Source organism: Plecotus auritus (genome assembly GCF_963455305.1).
Source record: "Plecotus auritus genome assembly, chromosome: 8".
Classification (NCBI taxonomy): domain Eukaryota; kingdom Metazoa; phylum Chordata; class Mammalia; order Chiroptera; family Vespertilionidae; genus Plecotus; species Plecotus auritus.
In genome coordinates this window covers 99989763-100015939 of record NC_137782.1, presented here as the reverse complement: position 1 = coordinate 100015939, position 26177 = coordinate 99989763, and the positions used below count along the sequence as shown (strand labels likewise).

At 42.2% G+C, this 26177-nt stretch overlaps 2 pseudogenes across 2 annotated transcripts; both read left to right on the top strand.

Annotated features, from left to right (window-relative positions):
• Positions 1-3344: 3344 nt before the first annotated feature.
• On the top strand, positions 3345-21771 carry LOC308256631 (protein SPT2 homolog; annotated as a pseudogene). Its single transcript has 2 exons — positions 3345-3859; positions 21007-21771. The product of its transcript is annotated as a protein SPT2 homolog (transcript).
• A 90-nt stretch (positions 21772-21861) lies between these two features.
• Positions 21862-22387, top strand: LOC308256630 (protein SPT2 homolog; annotated as a pseudogene). Its single transcript has one exon. The product of its transcript is annotated as a protein SPT2 homolog (transcript).
• Positions 22388-26177: the final 3790 nt, after the last annotated feature.

Here is a 26177-nt window from a genome sequence, read left to right as displayed (position 1 = left end):
GTGGTATTATCATTTAGTTCAACTTATTTTCTAACTTGAATTGTGATGTATTGTTGGGGTTAGAAGTGTATTTGACAACTTTTAAATATAAGGAGTTTCTAGGTACTTCCGTTCTTGATTTCTGGATTAACTACAATGACAACAAGAAACATATTGTGTATAATTTCAATTCTTTGAAGTTAGTTTACACCTGCTTCATAGTCCAGCAGGTTCACTTGAAAAATAATTGAAATGCTCCTCCACTGCCATCTTGTGTGCATCTTGGGAGTAGCACATCAGTGCAGGTCAGCAGGACAAAGGGGTGGCTATAGTGGAGCATCTCTAAGAGCTGAATGAAATGCTGTTTAGGAGTGTATTTCAGAACTTTTAAAACTAAGAACTTTCCTATCATCAACCAATCAAGAAAAGACAAAGTGCTGGCAAGGGTGTGGAGTAAAAGGAACCCTCGTGCACTGCTGGTGGGAATGCAGACTGGTGCAGCCACTGTGGAAAACAGTATAGAATTTCCTAAAAAAACTTAAATATGAAACTCCCATTTGACCCAGTAATCCCACTTCTAGTACTATATCCCAAGAAATCAGAAACACCAATCAGAAAAATTATATGCACCCCTATGTTCACAACAGCACAATTTACAATAGCTAAGATTTGGAAACAACCTAACAGCCCATCAACAGATGAGTGGATTAGAAAACTATGGTACATTTACAAAATGGAATACTATGTAGCTGTAAAAAGGAAAGAACTCTTACCATTCACAATAGAATGAATGGACCTGGAGAGCATTATGCTGAGCAAAATAAGCCAGTCAGGGAAAGATAAATATCACATGATCTCACTTATTTGTGGAATATAATGAACAAAATAAACTGATGAACAAAAATAAATCCAGAGACTTAGAAGCATCAAACAGACCATCCAACCTCAGAGGGAAGGCAGGGGAGGGTGAGGGTAAGGGGAGAAATCAACCAAAGGAGTTGTATGCATGTGCAACTTGGGAATAATACCTTAGTGCCTTTCAGCAGGAAAGGTTGTTGGGTACAGTGGGTTATCTGATTGTTGAATGCAGTTTGCTGCTCAGGTTGTTGAAGTGTTTTACATCCTTACTGAAGTCTTTGTGTGAGTCTATTGGTTCTGAAAGAGGTATGCTCTGTCTCTGAATGAGAGAGGTGTGTTAAACTTATTATGATTACAAATGTATCTAGTTTCCCTTGTAGGTCTCTTCTATGTACTTTGATTTCATGTTATGCTTGTTCATTTGGATATTCCTGGTAAAATGCAATTATTCATATGAAGTGCTCTTTATTTATAGTAATGCTTTTTGCCTTCAAGTCTCCTGTGTTATCATATACTTTTTATTTGGTTTATATTAGCTTAATATATTTTTTTCTGTTCTTTCACTTTTGATATCTTTGTGCCCTTAGGTTTTCAGTAGCTTTCAGTTTTTATATTAGTTATGAGTAAAATGAGTTAATTTTTGGTTCAATATTTTTCACCATTCAGTTGTTCCAACACTCTTTATTAATATAATGCATATTTTCCCACTGATCTAAGGAGATATTTTTATTTTACCAAATTTCCATATGTATTTGAGTCTATCACTGGACTTTGTTTTCCGTTCCATCAGTTTATCTATTCACAGGACATTATCCAAGTTTTTTAATTACTGTAGCATTATAACACAACTAGAGGCCTGATGCATGAAGATTCGTGCAAAAATGGGCCTTCCTTACCCTGGCTGCCAGCACTGCCTTAGCTCTGGAACTGCCTTTTTGCTCTGGCCTGGAGCCGCCTTTCTGCCTTGCCACACTGCCCAGAGGCCCGGAGTGGCTGGGGCAGTGCAGAACACCTGCATCATCGCCATGGCAATGATGCAAGTGTCCCACCCCACTCCCGGCTGCTTGGTGCCTGCAAATTAACCCGCCATCTTTGTTGGGTTAATTTGCATACTCACTCCTGATTGGCTGGTGGGCATCACAAAGGTATGGTCAATTTGCATCTTACTCTTTTATTAGTGTAGATACATTATTCTATCTGTTTGGGTAGCTTTTATTCATTCATTTTTTTCAGAATTTTATTTAAAAAATATTTTTATTAATTTCAGAGAGGAAAGAGAGGAAGACAGAGAAACATCAATGATGAGAGAGTATCATCGATCAGCTGTCTCCTGCATGCTCCTCACTAGGGAGATCAAGCCTGCAATCAGGACATGTGACTTGACCAGTAATCAAACTGTAACCTCCTTATTCATGGGTCAACTACTGAGCCATGCTGGCCAGGCCAGAATTTTCTTTTACGATTTTCATTTGAACATGTGAACTTAAATGAGCTTGTTTTGGTCTTAAAAATCTTGCTGATATTTTAATCAAATCATAATAAATTTATAATCAACATTGGGAGGTTGACATCATTATGGTTTGTTGTTGTTTTTTACCCAAGAATACGATGTTACTGTCCAGTTGTTCAAGTGTCAGTTATTGGGTAGCATTTAAAAATTTTATTTACCCAGATTGTGCACATTTTTGTTAAGATCATTCCTAGGCATCTTATGTTTTGTTGCCATTGTACATTTTCTTTGGTTATATATTTCATGTACTGTTTTAAAGGCTATGTATTTATATACATGTTATCTCTCTCTTTCTCTCTGAAATAAATTAAAAAATATGAAATGATTAAGATTACTGATTGTTAGCAAAAAAATCAATATGAACTTTTGTTTCTTCACCATATAAGCAAGTATTCAGACATTTTGGGAGTACATGTCTATCACCATTTCCTAAACAAAGATTTTAAAAAATATATGGTAATACTGATTTTCAGAGAGGGAGGAAGGGAAAGGGAGAGAGAGGCTGAAACATTGATGAGATAGAGATATCACTTCAATTGGCAGCCTCCTGCATGCCCCTTTCTGGGGATTGAACCCACAACCCTGGCATGTGTCCTGACCAGGAATCAAACCAGCAGCCTCTTGGTGCCTGAGAGAATACTCAATCCACTGAGCCACACCAGCCAGGCCGAACTGAGGTTTAACAATTAAACTAAAGTAACTTATTCTCAACTGAATGATTATGTCAATGAATGAGGACCAATCTACTAATTTATCTTGTGGATGTAAACTTTTATTTAAAGTTTCAAAGGTGGGAATGCAGCATTGGACTTGTAAGGATATGGGCTGCTTGAGGAAGGTGGCAGGCAGACTGCCTGGGACAGCGCCGGAATTGGTCTTGCTGAGTAGAGGTAGGAAAGAGGCGGCCAGCCAGTTCATTTGGCTGCAGCTGGCCATTTGGTAAGATGCGCTTTCATTCCCCTTTGAGAGCTGGCCCATTTTATCCAGTTTGGTCAACATGGATTTCAGGGAAATTCTCATGATAGCTTCTAAAGGACAAGGAGCCAACAGCATACTGAAAAGGTATAGTTTGGCAGTGGGTCCTTCCCAAAAAGACCCCAAAGTTAAGGGTGTCCAATCAGCATCATACAGGCTTTTCTCAGAAGAAAAGTGGAGGAACTCAGACAAAAAGCCTTAGAGAAAAAAAAAAAGGAGAAAAGAAGAACTAGTGAAAAAGTGAATTGAGCTAAAACATGAGAAGAAAGCAAGAGCTATAGCCAAGAGGACAAAGGAAAATTTTCATGGTTAAATGGGATTCCTATTGAGGAAAAGTTAAAGAAAAGACAGGCAATGGAAAGCCACTAGTCAGGGAAAAGACCAAGAGTATGAAACAGAAGAATTCTTAGAATACAATCAAGCAGCACCAGAGCAAGAACCTCCTCCCAAAGTTGAAAGTAAACCAAAGGTCCCCCTTAAAAGTGCCCCACCATCATGAACTTCACTGACCTACTCAGTCTGGCTGTGAAAAAGCAGTGTGGTGTGAGAGTCCATGTCCCACTTGGTTCTGGGTTTGGGATCTGCAGAAGGGCTGTGGGAAAATAATGAGACAAGACAATAAATAATAATTTGGAAATAATGGGGGCCAGGCGGAGAGTCCAATGCAAGTGCAAGGACTTCACTGGTGCCCAGGCCCTGACAGCCTTTTATTCAATTTTAGATACACATATGGCCCTTAGGCAGGCAATTCTGGTAACAGACAGACTATCTTAAAGGTCAGTAAATATTAGTAAAGATTTACTTTGAGACTATTTGGTCAGGAAATTGCTTGAGCCAGCATTGTCTCAACTAAACAATCAGTGCATAGCTTTGGCCCTTGCCAGAGCTCAAGGTTCACGAGCCTTCTGCATTCCTTGTTTACACTTTTCTGATAGGGAAGGCAATGGGTAGCTTCCAACATCTCCCCCTTCTCTTTTTCTTAATAAATGTTGAAAAGTGCATGCCACCTGAAGGGTTCAAGTCCTTTTAAGACTCTTCATTCCACATCTGCAGACTAAAAATAAACATAAGAATAAAAATGAGACAAGCAATAGTGGTTATGCTGAGAGGCAAATGTAAGGAGATCCAGTGGAAGAGATTAAATTCATTCATGTCTTTTTAAAATTTCTGCCAGGCATCTAAGGAATTAGTTTATAAGTTTGCTTGGGATAATTGTACAATATGCTGTTGTAATTCTAAAATATCAAGGGTTGTGTTATCTTTACCTCAAGCACCAAGGTGATTTTTTTATTGATTCCCAATAGGGAACGGGGCAGGGGGCGGGGTGGGTGTGTAACACAAATCTGGGGAAAATTATAATGACACTACAAAGATATTCTTTGCTCTAAGCTGTGGATTTTATCACCCATCCACAAGACTGTAGACTTTAATGCTGATAATTGTATCTCAACATGGCTATCAATTCTTTTTTTTATAGACCGGTTGTACAAACTGAGAAGTTTGAACATTTTGTACTATGGATGAAGCAGCAATGCCCACAGAAGTCAGGAATGTTATGAGGGCAAAGAGTCCTGCAATTAACATTCCAGGAAATCTTTTTTGTCTTTTTAAGATTTTTTTTTTCTTTTCTTTTATTTATTTATTTAATTTCTTTCTTTCTTTCTTTCTTTCTTTCTTTCTTTCTTTCTTTCTTTCTTTTAATAAATCTTTATTTTTCAGATTATTACAATTGTTCCTCTTTTTTCCCCCATAGCTCCCCTCCACCCGGTTCCCACCCCACCCTCTGCCCTTACCTCCCCCTCACTGTCCTCATCCATAGGTGTATGATTTTTGTCCAGTCTCTTCCTGCACCGCCCATAGGGAATTATCAGTCCGCTCCTTTTCTATGTCCCTGATTCTATTATATTCACCAGTTTATTCTGTTCCTCAGATTTTTAATTCACTTGATTTTTAGGTTCACTTGTTGATAGATATGTATTTGTTGTTCATAATTTTTCTCTTTACTTTTTTCTTCTTCCTCTTCTTAAAGAATACCTTTCAGCATTTCATATAATACTGGTTTGGTGGTGATGAACTCCTTTACTTTTTCTTATCTGTGAAGCTCTTTATCTGACCTTCCATTCTGAATAGTAGCTTTGCTGGGTAGAGTGGTCTTGTTTGTAGGTTCTTGCTATTCATTACTTTGAATATTTCTTGCCACTCCCATCTGGCCTGCATAGTTTCTGTTGAGAAATCAGCTGACAATCGTATGGGTGCTCCCTTGTAGGTAATTAACTGTTTTTCTCTTGCTGCTTTTAATATTCTCTCTTTGTCTTTTGCTCTTGGCATTTTAATTATGATGTGTCTTGGTGTGGTCCTCTTTGGATTCCTTTTGTTTGGGGTTCTGTGCGCTTCCTGGACTTGTAAGTCTATTTCTTTTACCAGGTCGGGGAAGTTTTCTGTCATTATTTCTTCAAATAGTTTTTCAGTATCTTGCTCTCTCTCTTCTTCTGGCACCCCCATAATTCTGATGTTGGTACGCTTGAAGTTGTCCCAGAGGCTTTTTACACTATCTTCAACTTTTTGGATTCTTTTTTCTTTTTGCTTTTTCAGTTGAGTGTTTTTTGCTTCTTTGTATTTCAAATCTTTGACTTGATTTTTGCTTTCCTCTAGTCTGCTGTTGGGTGTCTGTATAATATTTTTTATTTCAGTCAGTGTATGTTTAATTTCTAGTTGGTCCTTTTTCATATCTTTGAGGGTCTCGTTATATTTATCAACCTTTTCTAGGATATTCTTAAAAAGCCTTATAACCGTGGTTTTGAATTCTATATCCAGTCGTTTGTTTCCTCCATTTCTTTCGTTTGTGATCTGTTTTTTCGTCTCCCCATTTTTCACTGCTTCCCTGAGTTGGTAGGGTAGCTTTGTGTGCTAGGTTTCCTATATGGCCCAGTGGGTCAGCCTCCCCAGTTAACCTGAGGTGGACACTCTTGGTGCACCCCTTTGTGGACTGTGTGTACAGCCTTGTTGTAGTTAAGTCTTGATTGTTGTTGGTATCACTGGGAGGAATTGACCTCCAGGCCAGTTGGCTATGAGGATCAGCTGTGTCTACACTGGGAGATTTTCAGTGCTGGAGACAGCCTTATAGGATTAGCCTTGCCAGATTGCAAAAGCCTCTGTGCTCAGCTTGGAAGGGGTGGAGTCTCCGGGTGGAGTCTCAGGGCTGAGCAGACAGTCTTGGCTTCCCGTCAGCCCTGCCCTTGCAAGCGCGTCTCCAGACCTCTGGCTTCCATGGTTCCCGAGTTTCCACCTTACAGTCCAGATTTCCACCGTAAGAGAGTGGGTCCCCAGGGGCTTGCCCGGAACCAAGGTTCAGTGCAGTCAGAACTGGGGTTCAGTGCAGTCAGGAGCTTCCGACTCCCTTCCACTAGGGAAAGCCTGCGGCAACCTCTGCAGTCAGTCTTTGTGCGCACTCGCGCATCCAGACCCCTGCCGCCATGGCTCCCCTGAGTCTCCGAGTCTCTGAGTCTCCATGTGCCTTTCTCTCTAACTGACAGTCCAAACTCCCCCTGAATGAGCCTGGGTCCACAGGGTTTCGCCCAGAACTGAGGTTCAGTGCAGTCGGAACTGGGGCTCAGCACCGTCGGGGGCTTCCTTCCCCCTACCGCCAGAGAAAGCCAGCCAGGCACTCTGCTGCCCTTCCTCTCTGCGTGCACGTGTCTCTGTACCTCAGCCCTTTTCCTCTCCTTCTCTGTGAGCTTTCCTCTTTCCTTCTAGTTGTAGAATTTCCACTCAGCCAGCTTTCCTGTGGTTCTGGATGGTGTCTGTTCTGTCTTTTAGTTATAGTTTTGAAATTGTTGTGTGGGTCAGCAGTTTAGGTGCTTACCTATGCTGCCATTTTGGTTTCTCCTCTTTTTAAGATTTTTACCAGATCATGTAACAGTTAGTAGGTTTGATGAGATTCCCAAGGCTCAGTTAGGTTAGTAGGAAACTAAGCGAAAGCCGGTTGTTTTAAAATCATGAGGGAATCCTTTTGGAATGTGAAATTAATACAATGGGATATTGTGCAGCCTGTGCATGACACCTCATACAGATCACTTGTAATATTAAGGTGCATCTGGATGGGGCCTGAGAGGAGTAAAAACGGATCAAATACACAGGCGATGGCAAATACTGTCTTATTGGGAGTTCCCCATAAGGTACGAATGGAATTATCTGAGCTATAGTTAAAACTATACTATTTAATAGGTGCAAGTGCAACAGCTAATTTCCATTATGTATTTTTTAGGGGCCAATTGTCATGTTGAAATTGAGATCCAACAAATCCTCCTCCATGCCATGAAATGGAGTGATTAGCTTCAACATATGGATAGGATGCATTCCCCTTCCATTTTAGGGTGTGATTGTTACTATATGCAAAACCATACGGGCTCCAACCCACAAAGGAAAAACTGTTATTAAGTTTGCTGCTGGTGGGGTGGTCACTATAACAGTCTTGCCAATTAATTTCTTCCTCGGTAGGGTGCCATTCATAAGACTTTTTACATAACGGCTTAGTGTGGTGGGGTGTCTTAGTAAAGTTACATTTTCTGCACCTCTCCCCAGAGCAAGTAGTGATAGTAAATGTACTTCGGCTTTTGCTTCCCCCTTCTTTGGTGTCCATGTTAGTCAGAAGCCTCTTTTTTAATTTTACACACAAAGGAGCTGTGGTTTGGTTCTGTGTCATACAAAAGGGAAGCTAGGTGGTGATACCCATGTAATTATACTTTGCCCATATACTTCCTTGCCCCACCCGTGGTCCTCCTGGGTGACCAAGGTGTTTGGTGTTATTGGTGACTACATTAGGTGGGGGATCAGCCCACGTAAGGTGTCTTACCCATGGAGGGTCAGGAACATAAGTCCAAAATACTTCCCCATTTGCCCCGGTAGCATTACCGCACAGCTGATGACTGCTAGCAGGGCAAGAAAGACGTTCTCAGGCATTCTTGGGGTTCTGGTCTCCTCACAAATTCTCTCAGCTTTCTGGACCATCTTCTTCACCATCTCGCAGGTGACCTCTGGGCTATTTGTCTCGTCCTCCTCCCATTGCTTATCTTCAGTGGGTTGCTTGGGGCTGCTGCTATCTGCGGCTGGGGTAGTCAATTGTCTGCAGCTGTTAAGACATGGCTCCAGGTACAAGGTCCTCATTAACCTGGCCAGTTCCTCCCTCGGATCCATGTTGAAGTTTAATATTTCTTGTGGGAATCCACATGGGCTTTGAGAAATTTTCTGGAAATATACAAGTGTAGCCTTGACCAAATGTTAACAGGGGGTTGGGGCCCTTCCATAAACCAGACTCGGGATCTTTCCATTTAACCAGACCATTTTCCTTTGGCTTCTTCTGACACCAATTTATTTCCATGGGTGTCTTGCCATCGGCATCACAAGTGAAAAAATTTAAAGCAATTAAGGCTTAGTGTAGTCTACCTACAGGCGATTTCTCCATATTCCCCCTTTTCTGTTTTTCAAGTTGGGATTTTAGCCTATGATGCTGGCGTTCTATAATTGCCTGTCCCAGCAAATTATATGGTAGTCATGTAATGTGCTGAATTTTCCACTTTTTACAAAATTGCTGGAAATGACAGGTTGTGTAAGCTGGTCCACTGTCAGTTTTAATGATTTTTGGAATTGCCATGTCGGCAAAAGCATCTAGGCAATGATTAATAATCTGTTTTGCCATTTCCCCTGTAGATGCAGTAGCCCATAGGCCCCTTGAAAAGGTATATACAGAGACATGCAATGCCCAAGGTGTCCAAAAGGAGTATAATGTGTTACATCCATTTGCCAGATATGTTCCCTTATCAATCCTCAAGGGTTAATTCCTATATTAGACCCTTGAGGCAGATGTAATATGTAAGTGGGACATAATCTGATAATCTGTTTTGTCTGCTGTCGAGTGATGGAGAATTGTTTGGACAACATTTTGGCAGGTTGATGAGATTCTGATGCCTGTTTTAATAAAGCAACCAATTGATCAGCATGTGCATTTCCTTTTGTTAGCTGGCCACTGTGAGCCCTGATGTGAGTGTACAATCTGCTGAACTTGTTTAAATAGTAAAAAATAAACTTTGGTCACTGAGCCATTTTAACTGAGCAGTTTCAGTTCTATTCACTAGGCCCACAGCATAAGAAGAGCCAGAGATAATATTAAGAAGCTCTTGGAAATCCTGCAATGCAGTCTTTTTTTTTTTTTAAGCATTTATTTTTTTTATTTATTTTTTTTTCAAATTTTTATTAAGGTATTATATGTGTACATATCTTACCATTGCCCCCCACCCCCACCCCACTCCCATACATGTCCTCACCCCCCAATGTTTTGCATCCGTTGGTTACTCTTATATACATGCATATAAGTCCTTCTGTTGATCTCTTATTTCCCCCACCTCTCCCTAACCTTACCACTGTAATTTGACAGTCTGTTTGATGCTTTACTGCCTCTGTAACTATCTTTTTGTTCATCAGTTTATAATGTTTTTCATTATCCCCAAATGAGTGGGATCATGTGGTATTTTTCTTTCATTGACTGGCTTATTTCACTTAGCATAATGTTCTCTAATTCCATCCAAGTGCCTACAAATGGTAGTAATTCCTTCTTTTTTACGGCAGCATAGTATTCCATTGTGTAGATGTACCATAGTTTTCTGATCCAGTCATCTGCTGATGGGCACCTAGGCTGTTTCCAAATCTTAGCTATTGTAAATTGTGCTGCTATGAACATAGGGGTGCATATATCCTTTCTGATTGGTGTTTCTGGTTTCTTAGGATATATTCCTAGGAGTGGGATTACTGGGTCAAATGGGAGTTCCATTTTCAGTTTTTTGAGGAAACTCCATACTGTTCTCCACAGTGGCTGCACCAGTCTGCATTCCCACCAGCAGTGCACGAGGGTTCCTTTTTCTCCGCATCCTCGCCAACACTTGTCGTTTGTTGATTTGTTGATGATAGCCATTCTGACAGGTGTGAGATGGTATCGCATTGTTGTTTTGATTTGCATCTCTCGGATAATTAGTGACTTTGAGCATGTTTTCATGTGTCTCTTGGCCTTCCTTCTGTCTTCTTTCGAAAAGCTTCTATTTAGGTCCGTTGCCCATTTTTTTATTGGATCCTTTATCTTCCTTTTATTAAGTTGTATAAGCTGCCTGTAGATGTTGGAAATTAAACCTTTATCAGTGATACCATTTGCAAATATGTTCTCCCATACAGTGGGGTTTCTTGTTGTTTTGTTGATGGTTTCTTTTGCTGTGCAAAAGCTTTTTATTTTGATGTAGTCCCATTTGTTTATTTTCTGTTTGGCTTCCATTGCCCTAGGGGCAGTATCACTGAAAAAGTTCTTTTGGCATATGTCTGAGATTTTGCTGCCTGTGGATTCCTCTAGTATTTTTATGGTTTCCCGTCTTATATTTAAGTCCTGTATCCATTTTGAGTTTATTTTTGTGTATGGTGTAAGTTGGTGATCTAGTTTCATTTTTTTGCATGTATCTGTCCAATTTTCCCAACACCATTTATTAAAGAGACTGTCTTGACTCCATTGTATGCTCATGCCTCCTTTGTCAAATATTAAATGCGCATATTGGTTTGGGTCGATATCTGGATTCTCTATTCTGTTCCATTGATCTATATGTTTGTTCTTGTGCCAGTACCAGGCTGTTTTGATGACAGTGGCTTTGTAATACAGCTTGAAATCTGGTATTGAGATCCCTCCTACTTTATTCTTCTTTCTCAGGATTGCTGTGGCTATTAGGGGTCTTTTTTTATTCCAGATGAATTTTTGGAGAGTTCTTTCTAGGTCTGTGAAATACGCCGTTGGTATTTTAATGGGGAGTGCATTGAATCTATAGATTGCTTTGGGTAGTATGGACATTTTAATGATGTTGATTCTACCAATCCATGAACATGGTATGTTCTTCCATCTGTTTACATCTTCCTCTATCTCTTTTTTCAGTGTCCTGTAGTTTTCCGCATATAGGTCTTTTACCTCCTTGGTTAGGTTTATTCCTAAGTATCTTAATTTTTTTGGTGCGATGGAAAATGGGATTGCTTTTTTAGTCTCTCTTTCTGTAAGTTCATTGTTGGTGTATAGAAATGCCATAGATTTCTTGGTGTTAATTTTGTATCCTGCTACATTGCCGAATTCATTTATTAAGTCTGTTAGTTTTTTGATGGAGTCTTTCGGGTTTTTTATGTACAATATCATGTCATCTGCAAATAAGGACAGCTTTACTTCTTCTTTTCCAATTTGGATGCCTTTTATTTCTTCTTCTTGTCTAATTGCAGTGGCTAATACTTCCAGTACTATGTCAAACAGGAGTGGTGAGAGTGGGCATCCCTGTCTTGTTCCTGTTCTTAGGGGAAATGGTTTTAGTTTTTGCCCATTGAGTATGATGTTAGCTGTGGGTTTATCATATATAGCTTTTATGATGTTGAGGTATGATCCTTCTATTCCCACCTTGTTGAGAGTTTTTATCAAGAAAGGGTGTTGGATTTTGTCAAATGCTTTTTCTGCATCAATTGATATGACTATGTGATTTTTATCTCTCAATTTGTTTATGTGATGTATCACATTTATTGATTTGCGGATATTGAACCATCCTTGCGTTCCTGGGATAAACCCTACTTGGTCATGGTGTATGATCTTTCTGATGTACTGCTGGATCCGATTTGCTAGAATTTTGTTGAGGATTTTGGCATCTACATTCATGAGGGATATTGGCCTGTAATTCTCTTTCATTGTGTTGTCTTTATCTGGTTTTGGTATTAGGGTGATGCTGGCTTCATAGAAGGAGCTTGGAAGTGTTCCTTCCTCTTGAATTTTTTTGAATAGTCTGAGGAGGATAGGTTTTAGTTCTTCCTTGAATGTTTGGTAGAACTCTCCTGTGAAGCCGTCTGGCCCCGGGCTTTTGTTTGCCGGAAGCTCTTTGATGACTGCTTCAATTTCTTCCATAGTTACTGGCATGTTGAGCTGTTTAGATTCTTCCTGATTGAGTTTTGGAAGGTTATATTTTTCTAGGAATATGTCCATTTCCTCCAGGTTGTCCAGTTTGTTGGAATAGAGTTGTTCGTAGTATTTTTTAAGAATCCTTTGTATTTCGGCGGGATCTGTTGTTATTTCACCTCTTTCATTTCTGATCTTGTTTATTTGGGTCCTCTCCCTTTGCTTCTTGGTGAGCCTGGCTAGAGGTTCATCAATCTTGTTTATCCTTTCAAAGAACCAGCTCTTGGTTTTGTTGATCTTTTGTATTGTTTCTTTGGTCTCTATGTCGTTTATCTGTGCTCTGATCTTTATTAATTCCTTCCTTCTGCTTACACTGGGCTTTTCTTGTTGCTCTTTTTCTAACTGTTTGAGTTGTTGGGTTAGGTAATTTATTACCCCTGTTTCTTGTTTTTTGCAGTAGGCTTGTAGAGCTATGAACTTCCCTCTCAAGACTGCTTTCGCTGTGTCCCATAGATTTTGGATTGTAGTGTTTTCATTGTCATTTGTTGTCATGATGTTTTTTATTTCTTCTTTGATCTCTCTGGTAACCCAGTCATGGTTTAATAGCATGCTGTTTAGTCTCCATGTGTTTGATTTCTTTGGGTTGTTTTTATTGTAGTTGATTTCCAGTTTTATGCCACTGTGGTCTGAGAAGATGCTTGATATGATTTCTATCTTCTTGAATTTGAAGAGACTTTGCCTATGTCCCAACATATGGTCTATCTTTGAAAATGACCCATGTGCGCTTGAGAAGAATGTATATTCTGTGGCTTTGGGGTGAAATGTTCTGAAGATGTCAATTAATTCCATCTGGTCTAGTGAGTCATTTAGGATTGATGTTTCTTTGCTGATGTTTTGTTTAGAGGATTTGTCCAATGGTGAAAGTGGGGTATTAAAGTCTCCTACTATGATTGTGTTGCTGTCAATGTCTCCCTTGATATCTTCCAGGAGTTTTTTTATGTATTTGGGTGCTCCTGTATTGGGTGCATATATGTTTACCAGAGTTATTTCTTCTTGTTGGATTGCTCCCTTTAGTATTATGAAATGGCCTTCCTTATCTCTTGTTATGTCTTTCAGTTTGAGATCTAATTTGTCAGAAATAAGTATTGCTACCCCAGCTTTTTTTTCAGTTCCATTTGCCTGGAAAACCTTTTTCCATCCCTTCACCCTCAGTCTGTGTGCGTCTTTTTTTCTGAGGTGGGTTTCTTGTAGACAGCAGATATATGGGTCGTGTTTTCTTATCCAATCTGTTACCCTATGTCTTTTGATTGGGGCATTTAATCCATTTACATTTAAAGTTATTATTGATAGGTACTTATTTGTCGCCATTCCTATTCTTTACCCCTGTGTTACTTCTTCGCTTCCTGTTTCTTTCTTTCTTTCTTTCTTTCTTTTTTTTTTTTTTTTACAGTAGACCCTTTAGCATTTCTTGCATTGCTGGTTTGGTGGTAATAAATTCCCTTAGTCCTTTTTTGTCTGTGAAGCTCCTGATTTCACCTTCAATTTTGATTGACAGCCTTGCTGGGTACAGTATTCTTGGATTCAGCCCCTTCCTTTGCATGACTTTGTATATTTCATTCCATTCCCTTCTGGCCTGATGAGTTTCTGTTGAGAAATCAGTTGCTAGTCTGATGGGGGTTCCTTTGTATGTAACTTTCTGTCTCTCTCTTGCTGCTTTTAAGATTCTTACTTTGTCGTTGGTGTTTGCCAATTTAATTATAATGTGCCTTGGCGTCGGTCTTTTGGGGTTCATTTTGCTTGGGACTCTGTGAGCTTCTTGGATTTGTGTGGGTTTTTTCTTCCCTATATCTGGGAAATTTTCTGTCATTATTTCTTCAAAGAGGTTTTCTATTCCTTGCTCAGCTTCCTTTCCTTCTGGAACCCCTATTATGCGGATGTTGTTTTGTTTCGTGTTGTCCCAAAGTTCCCTTAGACTCTCCTCCTGCCTTTTAATTTTTTTTTCTAGAAGTTGCTTTTCTTGGGTATTTTTTTCCATCTTGTCTTCTAGCTCACTGATGCGGTCCTCTGCTTCTTCTAGTCTACTCTTGATGCTTTCTATTGAGTTCTTTACAGCAGCGATGTCATTTTTCATTTCTTCTTGGTTCTTCTTCATTTCCTCTTGGTTCTTGCTCATATTGTCGAATTTGTCTTCCATTCTTTTCAGCCACCTTATGACCATTTCTCTGAATTCTTTTTCTGGAAGGTTGCTTGCCTCCATTTCGTTTACTTCCTTTTCTGGTGATGCCTGCTTTTCTTTCATATGCGGGCTGCCTCTTTGTCTCCCCATGGTCTCTCTTCTCTGGGTGTCTGGTTATGTAGTTCTCTCTCTCCTGGGTTGATTTAAAGGCACAAAATACCGCACTACCAGGTACAACTCACAAGGCACTGAACAGGAATGTATTCACGATATTAATAACCTCCAATAAAGGTGACCACCAGAGAAAGGCAAATTAGGTGATAGAAGAGAAAGAAGAAGAGGAAAAAAGAAAGAAAAAAAAAAAAGAAAAAAGGAGTGTGAAAATGAAATTGGGAAAAGGGAAAGTAAAGAGAAGAAAAAAAAAAAGTAAGAGAGACAAGAAATTGACTAAGAGAGAAAGGGGAACAGACTATATATATTGGGGATAAAACTCCAATAGAACAATCACTAATCCCAGCAAATGCCAGCAACAAGTGCCTGGGGATTAGTACAAACTACAACACCAACTAATATGGAGTGAGGCAAGGGAAAGCTGAAGCACAAAACAAACAAAAAAATAAATAAAAGAAGAATAAGCAAAACAATCTCACAAAAACAGCATAAAAATTGGATATAATCTACATTCAAGCAAACAACAACAAAAGGACAGAGATAAGGACAAGTTTATGGATAACTCAGACAGCGAAGGGAAAGGTGTATGTGGACTTGGAGCAGGGGATTAGAGATTAGATATGTAAGTAGGGTGAAATTTTAACAAGGGGTAAACAGAAAGAATAGGGAAAATCTAAAGCAGTAAAAGGGTAAGACAAACAGGACACTGAAAAGGGGGAGGTTAGGAAGAGAGTGATGGCCTAAAGGTAGAGTTGAGATAGAGTAAAACGATGCTAAAGGAAAGATAAAAAATAGAATGTAGAACCCTAATCCCAAAATAAAATGAAGAGAAAATAAAATGACACTTTAAAAAAAAAAAAAAAAAGATAAAATAACAGTAGTAATAATACGGATTGAAAATAAAAATGTAGTCATTAAAAAGGTAAAATCAAGTGATGAAAAAAGAAAAAAAAGTTTCTTGATTAAAAGATGCAAAAAATGAAAATTTAAAAAAAATAAAAAAATAAAAAAAATAAAAGGTAAAAATAAAATGTGGAGTAGTGAAGGTCATTCACTTCCTCTGTTTTTCTGTTTGGCACGCCTGTTTCTCAGTCCAGACAGTATTGCAGTTCCCTGCGATCCACTGCTCTTCGGTGTTGTAAGCCAGTCCTGATTTTAAGCAGGCGGTGTGTCTTAATTTCTCGTATTCCTTTATTTTTGATTACACAAGAGTCAATTTGTGATTCAGCCCCTGGGTGGCAGTGTTTCTGGATTGACTTCCGGGTCTATCTATGGCCTCTCTAGGCAGTGTTAGAGCCTTCTTTCCCTGTGGCACTCGCCACGGGCCTGTGGGAGTGGGCTGCCTCAGAGCTGGCTCTCTGATGGTCACTCCCCGCTCCGATCCCCAGGTTCCAGAAAAACAACCTTCCCCTGCAGTCTCCCAGGGTGTCCCCAACTGGGTGATCCTATGTATTGGGCTTAGTAATCAGATGCAAGGATTTGAAGAGGAAAAAGCCCAAGTGTGCGAATTCCGGGACTGCGAGTAAGCCCAGGCACCCAGGGAGCGCACGGGCTGCGTGTAAGTCTGGACTGCCTGAAATTCTTAGGGTGTCCCTGCACTTCAGATCAAAATGGGTTGCTTTTTAGAGTGCCCTTCTCTTAGCAGCTCTGAGGACCCCTTTCCACAGTCACAGATCACGCCAGCCCCTACAGCCACGGATTTTTCTAGGCACAGACTTCCCTGGTCCTCCAGCTCCCGCAAAACGCGCGTTCCTCTCTCCCGCCGGGACCAGAGACCTCACCTTATCCCAGGCGAAATCTGACCTTTCCGTGGTGGAGTGTAGAGCTTCTCTGAACCCGTGTGCTTGCGCCAGTTGGGGAGCGTTGTTCTGGGGCTCGCAGCTGTTCCTGGGGTGCCGCCGTTGTGGATTCTCAGGCTTCAGATAAGCTCCACTTTCCGGATCAAGATGGCGTAGACTCCGCGTCCAAGCCCGCAGCTCCGGGAGGGGACCCAGCTGCAGTTCGTGCTGTCTCAGCTGCCTGCCCAAGGGTCTCCACTTCCGCAGACTCGGGGTTACTCTGCAATGCAGTCTTAATAGCCTCTAATTTAATTCTTTGTACAGAAGTATGACTGGTCAGTATGACTCGGTCTGAATTCATTGTATGATAGGAAGCTTTACCATTCAATGATCCATCAGAAAAAACAGCTAATGCTCCAGGAATAGGTTCCTGCCTAGTATTTTTTGGTATAATAAGGAGGTATAATATAAAAATTGTAGTAATTTGTCTTTTAATAGGTGACAACTAAGTTCCCCTGAATATCCACTTAGTCCAATTTGCCAATTCAAATCAGTTTGAAATAGTATTTTTAATTGCTTCCCAATGAGGGAAAGGTAAATGCATTGGGGTTCTTCTCCTCTAAGCTGCCTGCAGCACTTTCTAAGTTGAGGTATCAACTGAGCCATAAGTTCTACATATTAACTGCAGTTTTAGAGGATTGATGCCCTAGGTGGACCCATTCAATAATAGCAGGAGAGTTTTTTGGAAGATGACTCCAGTGGGACTATTTGCAGTAGGGTTAATCTGTCCCAATAAAGGCAATTCAGGCTCTACCCATGCTACTTGGGCTGAGGAGATTGCCTGCTCAATTCTTAGCAACTCCTTCCTAGCTTCATCTGTAAATGTTCAGGATGAGGAATTGTCATTTCTCCTGTAGAGATTTTCAGATAAGGTCTTAACCAGTTAATGTACCCTAATACTTTTTGAAAATCAGTTAAACTTTTAAGGCAATCTTATTTCCACCTTTTGAGGCCTGATACATTGCTTTTCAATTATGGTTTCCAGATATTTGAAAGGCGTTTCTTTCTGTACCTTTTCTGGAGCAATTTTTACATTGCCAAAGTCTGCTCTTCCCATGGACTTGCTAAGAGCAAGTCATCCATGTAATGAATAATGTAACATCGGGAATATTTGTCCCTTAAAGGCTGAACAGCTTGAGCTACATATTTTTGACACTAGGTGGGGCCATTGGCCATTCCTTGAGGCAAAACTTTCCATTGATATCTTTTCATGGGTTCTATATTATTAATAGCTGGCACTGAAAATGCAAATCTCTGTTTATCTTGAGGTGCCAAGGGAATGGTCAAGAAACAATCCTTAAGATCTACTACTATAAGAGACCAATCTAGAGGGATTTGCAAAGGCGCTGGGAATCCAGGCTGTAAAGCTTCCATAGTATGCATAGTAGTGTTAACTGCTCTAAGATCATGTAACAATTGCCATTTTCCTGCTGCCTTCTTAGGTATAGTAAATATAGGTGTATTCCAAGGAATATTGGAAGGCTCTACGCTCTATTTGTTCCTGTATTAATTCATGAATATGACCTAATTTCTCCTTGGTTAATGGCCACAGATCCACTCATATAGGTCTATCATCTTCCCATTGTATAGGATCTGCATGAGGGTGAGGAGATTGAGCAATAACCACTCCTCAAAATGTTGATACCCTAATCTTCGTCTTTCTAGGTTTCCTTTGGCTTCGATGGGCTCTTTAATTCCCTGATTATTTTTTCCTAAGCTTTGACCAGTCTGATATCCCATCTGAGTTATTAACTGCTGTCCTTTGCCGGTAATAATACAAGCTTGTAAACCTTCTAAAACATCCCGGCCCCATAAGTTGACTGCAATCCCAGAGACTATGTAAGGCTGAAACCATCCTGTCTGTCCTTCTTCATCTTGCCACCTTAACACTGCAGCACTGCATTGTGTATTATCAGGAACTCTAACCCCCATGATAGAGCTTATAGCTTCTACCATGGACCAACTTGGAGGCCAGAATTCTTTGCTGATAATGCTGACATATGCTCCAGTGTCTCTTAAACCTTTAAACCGTTTTCTCTCTATTCTTAAATTAATCATAGGATGGGTTTTGCTAATTTCATGTATCCAATAGCTATCTGAGCTTACAAATCCTTGTGTTCCTCCTTTCCTATTTATAGCTTCACCTTGCTGAATAAAAGGTAGAAGTAGTATCTGAGCAATTCTTTGTCCTGAAGTAAGTTGCATAATATGATTATATTCTAATATTACCTTAATTTCTCCCTCATAGTCTGAATCTATGACTCCAGGCAGAACAGTTAGTCCTTTCAGAGTTTTTCCACTTCTCCCTAAGATTAATCCTAAAGTTCTTGATGGTACAGGTCCCCAGATTCCTGTAGGAACAGCTTGCCGAACCATATCAGGGGTCAAAGTGACCGCTATAGTACTGTTAAAAACTAGGCCTGCGCTCCCTGGAGTGGCTCAGATGAGGGAGTCCACTGTGGGCCTTGCAGGGCAAATTTCCCCTATTGATGATGGGGCTGGGGGGCCGTTTCCCTGTGGCTGTCCATTCCCTATGTCTTGATCTAATGGCTGCCCATTTTTATGAAATTTCAATCTACGTTAACCAACCCAATGGTTTCCCTTCTGACTTCTAGGACACAGAGAGGTTTAATCTGTGTTGATTGAATTGGGAGGCAGAATGCTCACGCCTTTCCCTAGATCGCCACCTTGTGTCCTTCTTGGTTGCTTACATTCTTTTTTAAAATGTCTTGTTCTTCCACAATTATAACACCTTTTATTCCCCACCGTTATGGCGGCAGCGAGTAAGTTTGATTGAAAAGTGCCTCACCACACATTCTGACATGCTCAAATCATTTCTGTAATGGTACTATTTTTTCTCAGAGGCGTCAGGCATTTCTTACAATCAGCATTGGCATTTTCATAAGCTAATTGCTGAATTAAAATGTCTCCTGCTGTTTCATGTTGAATCTGTCATCTCACTGCTTGAGTGAGGCAAGCCATAAAGTCAAAAAATGACTCTGTAGGCCCCTGCATACATTTACTAAAAGCTCCCTCAGGGTCCCCTTTTGATGGTAAAGCCCACCAAGCTCTTCTTCCACAAAGTCTAATTTGCTCATATGCCTGTTGCACATAATTTAGCTGATTTTGCATGTCATTATATTGTCCCAGTCTTGTCAGCATTTCATAAGTTATCTGAGCATTCAGCCCGCAGTTTGCATGGGCTTGCTCCTGACATTTCTCCAAAAATTCTCCCTTCCATAGTAAATAATCTCCTCCGTGAGCCAGAGAATACCAATCGTAAGAAGCTAAGAATGCTTCAGAAATATTAGTCATAATTTCTCCAGTAAAAGAGCTATAGGACCATTCTGGACAATGCTTTCACACAAGGCCTTTATTATTTTAAAGTCAAATTTTTCATGCTATCTTATTATATGATTTAGGAGCTGTGGGTCAGCTACTTGTATAATAGGAAAAGCGAGTTGGTCCTCCACCGTCATGTCCTTTAATCCTTCTCGGATAGCTCTTTGCATAGGTGATTCTATTAATGGTGAATTAAATGTTTGAGGATTAGGACATGGAGGTGGAGGGGGCCATGAAGGCCATTCCTCCAATTTTTCTTTTTGCTCCTCTTTAGGAGCGGAAGGTGCAAGGGGAGGAGGTTTGTCCTGTTTTGTTTCTCTAGAAGGCTCTAGCAAATGCAATACCATGTTCCACAAGGAGAAACAATTTGGAGGCAAATTTTTCCCTGCTGCTGAGGTTTTTTCAAGTTATGACTAACTCTTTCCCAACATTCAACATCTAATGTACCTTCTTCAGGAAACCAGGGATTATGTTCTATAATAACATGCAAAAACTGTAAGAGAATACCTTCTGACACTTTAATTCCTTTATCCTTAAGCATGCAAACCAACGGTCTACAATAAAGCTTCTCCCCTTTTGACAAATTCTGCCCATTAGCCTGACTAAAAAAAGATGTTCCCACCCTACTTACAGATCTTGACTTCTGCAGCTGGCTGTGGGCTTTGCATGTGGTGAATTTCCCCACCTATCTGGTGAATTCTTTTTCCCCACCTTGCTGGTGAAACTTTGTTTTTCTGCTCCAGCATAAATCTTCTTTTCCAGATATCCATCATTCAAGGTGCCAGATGTGAGAGTTCATGTCCCGCATGGCTCAGGGTTTGGGATCTGGAGAAGGGCTGTGGTCAAATGATGAGACAAGACAAGAAATAATAATTTGGAAATATTGGGGGGCCAGGCAGAGAGTCCAATGCAAGGGCAAGGACTTCACTGGTGCCCAGGCCCTGACAGTCTTTTATTCAATTTTAGATACACATATTGCCCTTAGTCAGGCAGGCAATTCTGGTAACATAAAGACTATCTTAAAGGTCAGTAAATATTAGTAAAGATTTACTTTGAGTCTGTTTGGTCAGGAAATTGCTTGAGCCAGCATTGTCTCAACTAAACAATCAGTGCATAGCTTTGGCCCTTGCCAGAGCTCAAGGTTCATGAGCCTTCTGCATTCCCTGTTTACACTTTTCTGATAGGGAAGAAAATGGCTAGCTTCCAACAGTATGAACCAGTGGAAATCAAGGTAGTGGAAAAAAAACACAGAAAAGTGGCCTATGATTGCACAAGAACTTAGGGAGTGAAAACTTCTTGAATGAAGACATATGAAAAAGAAGCCTGAAGCAGATGCAGGGCTACCTCTGACCAAAATGATGCCCTCTCATACTGAAAGAATGGGCACAATACCTAGCAGAGTTTCCAGGGACAAGCATCCTTCTCCCAAAGGTACTCACCTTCTTCATACTGAGAAGAAATCCAGACCCAGCACAGATAAGAAGAAACATTTAGGTTTGTTTTCATCCAAATCCATGCCAGGAGAGAGGACCAAAGTAAGATCTAGCAACTGCTCCTAAGCCTCACTTCGGAAGGACCATAACAGGCCTGTTGACAATGGGGCTGGAAAGACCCACTTGAGCACCTTTTCACCAAGTGTTCTAAAGACTTCTGCTAAAGGGACTCAGAAATCTGTTACTGAGCACACAGTCAAAAATCTCCTCTCTATCCTAGCCATTCCAGACCTGGACCTGTGGTCTCCCCACATAAGGCTAAGAGTCCAAGTGTCAGGCCATCAGGCAGCAGCTCCATCCTAGCTCCTGGGCAGCCCATCACAGGGAGTCTTCAGCCTATGGTTAGTTCTGGCTCCGTGCCCAGGCACCAGAATGGCAGCTCCAGCTCAGAACCTGAGCGATCAATCAGTGGGACCAAGAGGCCAGCCAGTGACTTAAGTCCTCCTGGAAGGACAGTCAGCAGTACAGGTGGCTCTGGATGACCCATCAGTGGCCCAGGTGGTTCTAGGAAGTCAGTGGTCAGTTCTGGTGACTCTGGGTGGCCTGTGCACAATCCACATAACCGATGACCAATGAGTGGCTCAGTGCCCCCCAAGCGGTCAGTCAGTGGCTCTGGGCGATCAGTAAGTGGCACAGTTTCAGCTGGACAGACTGTCAGCAGTTCAGGCCCTAGAAGACCAGTGAGCACCTTGGGACCTGGGTGATTAGTTAGTAGCTTAGATCCCCCCATAAACGCAAATGCACTTTTGTCTCAGAAACAATATCTTCTAAGAATATCATTACCTGGCCCACCAATGGACAGATGAATGGAATGAAGCCTTCTTTAGCTGGTTACAGATCTGCGCAACGTTCTCAAGGGTTTCCCTTCCCTGGTGGTTACAAAAGACAGTGAGAATATGAAAAGGAGGAAGATGAGAACTATGACTCCAAAATGGAAGATTTTATCAATGATGAAGGAGAATATCAGGAAGAAATATCTAAGCACATTCTTTGGCTATGACGAAAATAAATTACAAAGATGAAGAAGCAAAGTGTTTAAGACCAGGTATGCAACATGACTTAGAGGAAATGAGATGGGAGGAAGAAGCAACGAAATAAGGAGAGGTCAAGAAGCTGAAAAGATGTTAGCTGCTGCTTTTATTTATTTTTGTGAAACACTGGAGACACTCTACTGCAAAGAAGTCCTGCCTTTGGACTGAAGAAGCCCATTATCATGTTAGATTTACTAGCGGCCCAGTGCATGAAATTCGTGTACAGGGGTGGGGGGAAGGTGTCCCTCAGCCCAGCCTGCACTCTCTCCAATCTGGGACCCCTTGGGGGATGTACAGGATCAGGCCTACGCCGGCAGTTGGACATCCCTCTCACAATCCAGGACTGCTGGCTCGTAACCGCTTGCCTGCCTACCTGCCTGCCAGCCTGATCACCCCCTAACCACTCCACTGCCGGCCTGATTGACACCCAACTGCTCCCCTGCTGGCCTGATTCCCCCCAACTGCCCTCCCCTGCCTCAACCTGCCTTCTCCAACAGGACCCGCCTGCTCTTCGTGAGGCAGAGGAGATGCTGGGACCCCCAGGCCTCAACTCACGAAGTTGCTGCTGGGCCCCGCCTCCTCTGTGCACTTGGCCATATTGTGGCAGCCATCTTGTGGAAGCCATCTTGTGGCTACGTCACATGCGAGGGCCACCTAGGTTTATATTAGTATAGATACTTGGATCCTCAAGGACAAGGAATGAATACTATACACTGAGTGGCCAGATTATTATGATCTCTGAACGCATAATTTTCTGGCCACGCAGTGCAAATTGAACGTACCTCCGCTATACCACAAGCCATGCCCACCAGCCAATAAAAAGCGAGTATGCAAATTAACCCAACCAAGATGGCTGCGGCCACAGAGAGAGCAGGAGGCTTGGGTTTCCACAGCAAAAAAGGAAGCCAAGCTTTCCGCCTGCCCTGGCTGGCCCAGGCCTCCACTCAAGACTACAAAGTTTCAATTATAGAAGATAAATAAATCCCAACAAAAATGGCGGCAGCCATGGAGCTGGAGAGAGCAGGAGGCTTGAGTTGCTCCTGACGATGGAGGAAGCCAAGTTTCTGCAGCCCTGGCCTGCCTTGGCCTCCACTCAAAGCTACAAAGTTTCAATTATAGAAGATAAATAAATCCCAACAAAAATGGGGGCGGCCACGGAGCGAGCAGGAGGCTTGGCTCCGCTCAAGGCTACAAAGTTTCAATTATAGAACATAAATAAATCCCAGATTCCAGGGCCTCTTCTTGGGTCACTGGGGGCCGTGGCCAGCCTGCAAACCACCATAGGCCCCTCACCCAGGCGGCCCCACACCCCAAGAGAACCTCCATCCTGATCCGAGACACCCTCAGGGCAAACCATCCAGCCCCCATCCGTGCACCAGGCCTCTATCCTATCTAATCCTATCTAATGAAAGAATAATATGCAAATTGACCATCACTCTAACACAAAAGATGGCTTCCCCCATGTGGTCAAAGATGATTGTCCCCATGTGGACACAAGATGGCCGCCACAAGATGACCACCAGGGGAGGGCAGTTGGGGTGACCAGGCCTGCAGAGCAGGGAAGTTAGGGGTGACGGGGTCAGCAGGGAATGGCAGTTGGGGGGGACCCAGGCCAGCAGGGGAGAGCAGTTAAGGGTGACCAGGCCTGCAGGGGAGGGCAGTGAGGGGCAAACAGGCTGGCAGGGGAGCCGTTAGGCATCAATCAGGCTGGCAGGGGACTGGTTAGGGGGTGATCAGGCTGGCAGGCAGAAGGGGTTAGGGGCAATCAGGAAGGCAGGCAGGAGAGTAGTTGGGAGCCAGCAGTCCTGGATTGTGAGAGGGATGTCCGACTACCCGTTTAGGCCCGATCCTAGGGTCAGGCATAAAGGGGCAGTCAGACATCCCTCAATGGGTCCCAGATTGGAGAGGGTGCAGGCTGGACTGAGGGACACCCCTCCCCCATGCAAGAATTTCATGCACCGGGCCTCTAGTATATATATATATATATATATATATATATATACACACACACACACACACACACACACACACACACACACTCATATATATATATTAAAGTTCCAGTGAGTGCATGAATTTGTGCATGGGTGGGGTCCGGCCAGCCTGGCCAGGGGGAGGGGATATGGGTGGTTGACCAGCCTGCCTGCTGGTCGAGGGGACAATTTGCATATTAGCTTTTTATAATATAGGATATACACTGAGTGGCCAGATTATTATGCATTCAGAGATCATAATAATCTGGCCACTCAGTGTATATTTTGAGCATAAAGTATTTTCAAATACTTTACATGGTGAAAGCTGTAGTACAGATGACATAATGCCCAGTGAGTGCTCTTAGGAAGTTAACTGCTCACAGGTGCGAGCTTTGATACTGATGAGCTATGCACTCTAATGTGGGGCCCACTCAACAGACAGCCAATCTTCTTTTGTTCCTTTGCTATTTTAAAAAGGAAAAAATATTGCCTCTTGACTTCCATAATTCTGTTGATGGGTGAGTAGGGCAATGGCCAGCTCCCAATCAAACTTATTTTGTCTTTTTATGAGGAATCTGGCCCTTCCATGAATGTTGTCAGTAATAAAGTGACCTGTTCTAATCTATATATTTGGATTGAGAACTTGAAAATGTAGAGTAGGCTTTATAATTATACTAGAGGCCCGGTGCACGAAATTCTTGCACGGGCGTGTGTATCCCTCAGTTCAGCCTGCTCCCTCTGCAATCTGGGACCCCTTGAGGGGTGTCCGACTGCCCGTTTAGGCCAGATCCTGGTAGAAACGGGCCTAAACGGGCAGTCAGACATCCCTCTCACAATCCAGGACTGCTGGCTCCCAACTGCTCGCCTGCCTGCCTTCCTGATTGCTCCTAACCCCTTCTGCCTGCCAGCCTGATCACCCCCTAACCAGTCCCCTACCAGTCTGATTGATGCCTAACGGCTCCCCTGCCAGCCTGTTTACCCCTAACTGCCCTCCCCTGCAGGCCTGGTCACCCCTAACTGCTCTCCCCTGCAGGCTTGATCACCCCCAACTGCCTTCCCTTGCAGACCTGGTCCCTCCCAACTGCCCTTCCCTGCTGGCCATCTGTGGCAGCCATCTTGTGTCCACATGGGGGCAGCCATCTTTGACCACATGGGGGCAGCCATCTTGTGTGTTGGAGTGATGGTCAATTTGCACATTACTCTTTTATTATATAGGATAGAGGTCTGGTGCATGGGTGGGGGCCGGCTGGTTTGCCCTGAAGGGTGTCCCAGATCAGGGTGGGGGTTCTCTTGGGGTGTGGGGCAGCCTGGGTGAGGGGCCTGCGGTGGTTTGCAGGCCGGCCATGCCCCCTGCAACCCAAGCAGAGGCCCTGGTATCTGGGATATATTTATGTTCTATAATTGAAACTTTGTAGCCTTGAGCAGAGCCAAGCCTCCTGCTTGCTCCGTGGCCGCCGCCATTTTTGTTGGGATTGATTTATCTTCTATAACGGAAATTTTGTAGCCTTGAGCAGAGGCCTGGGCTGGCCAGGGTGTGCAGGAAAACTTGGCTTCCTCCATTGCCGGGGAAACCCAAGCCTCCTGCTCTCTCCGTGGCCGTAGCCATCTTGGTTGGGTTAATTTGTATACTCACTCCTGATTGGCTGGTGGGCGTGGCTTGTGGGTGTGGCGGAGGTACGGTCAATTTGCATATCACTCTTTTATTGGATAGGATGGATGTCATCTCTGTAACTTTGAAGCAAAATGTAGAATAAATTATATTGTATTCTATATTCATGGATTGGAAGCTGAGCATTCTTATTCACTGATTTAGGTGATAAGGCAATTAACAAAAAAATTTCAATTAAAAAAACAAGTTATGTTATATGGTGTAAGAATATTCTT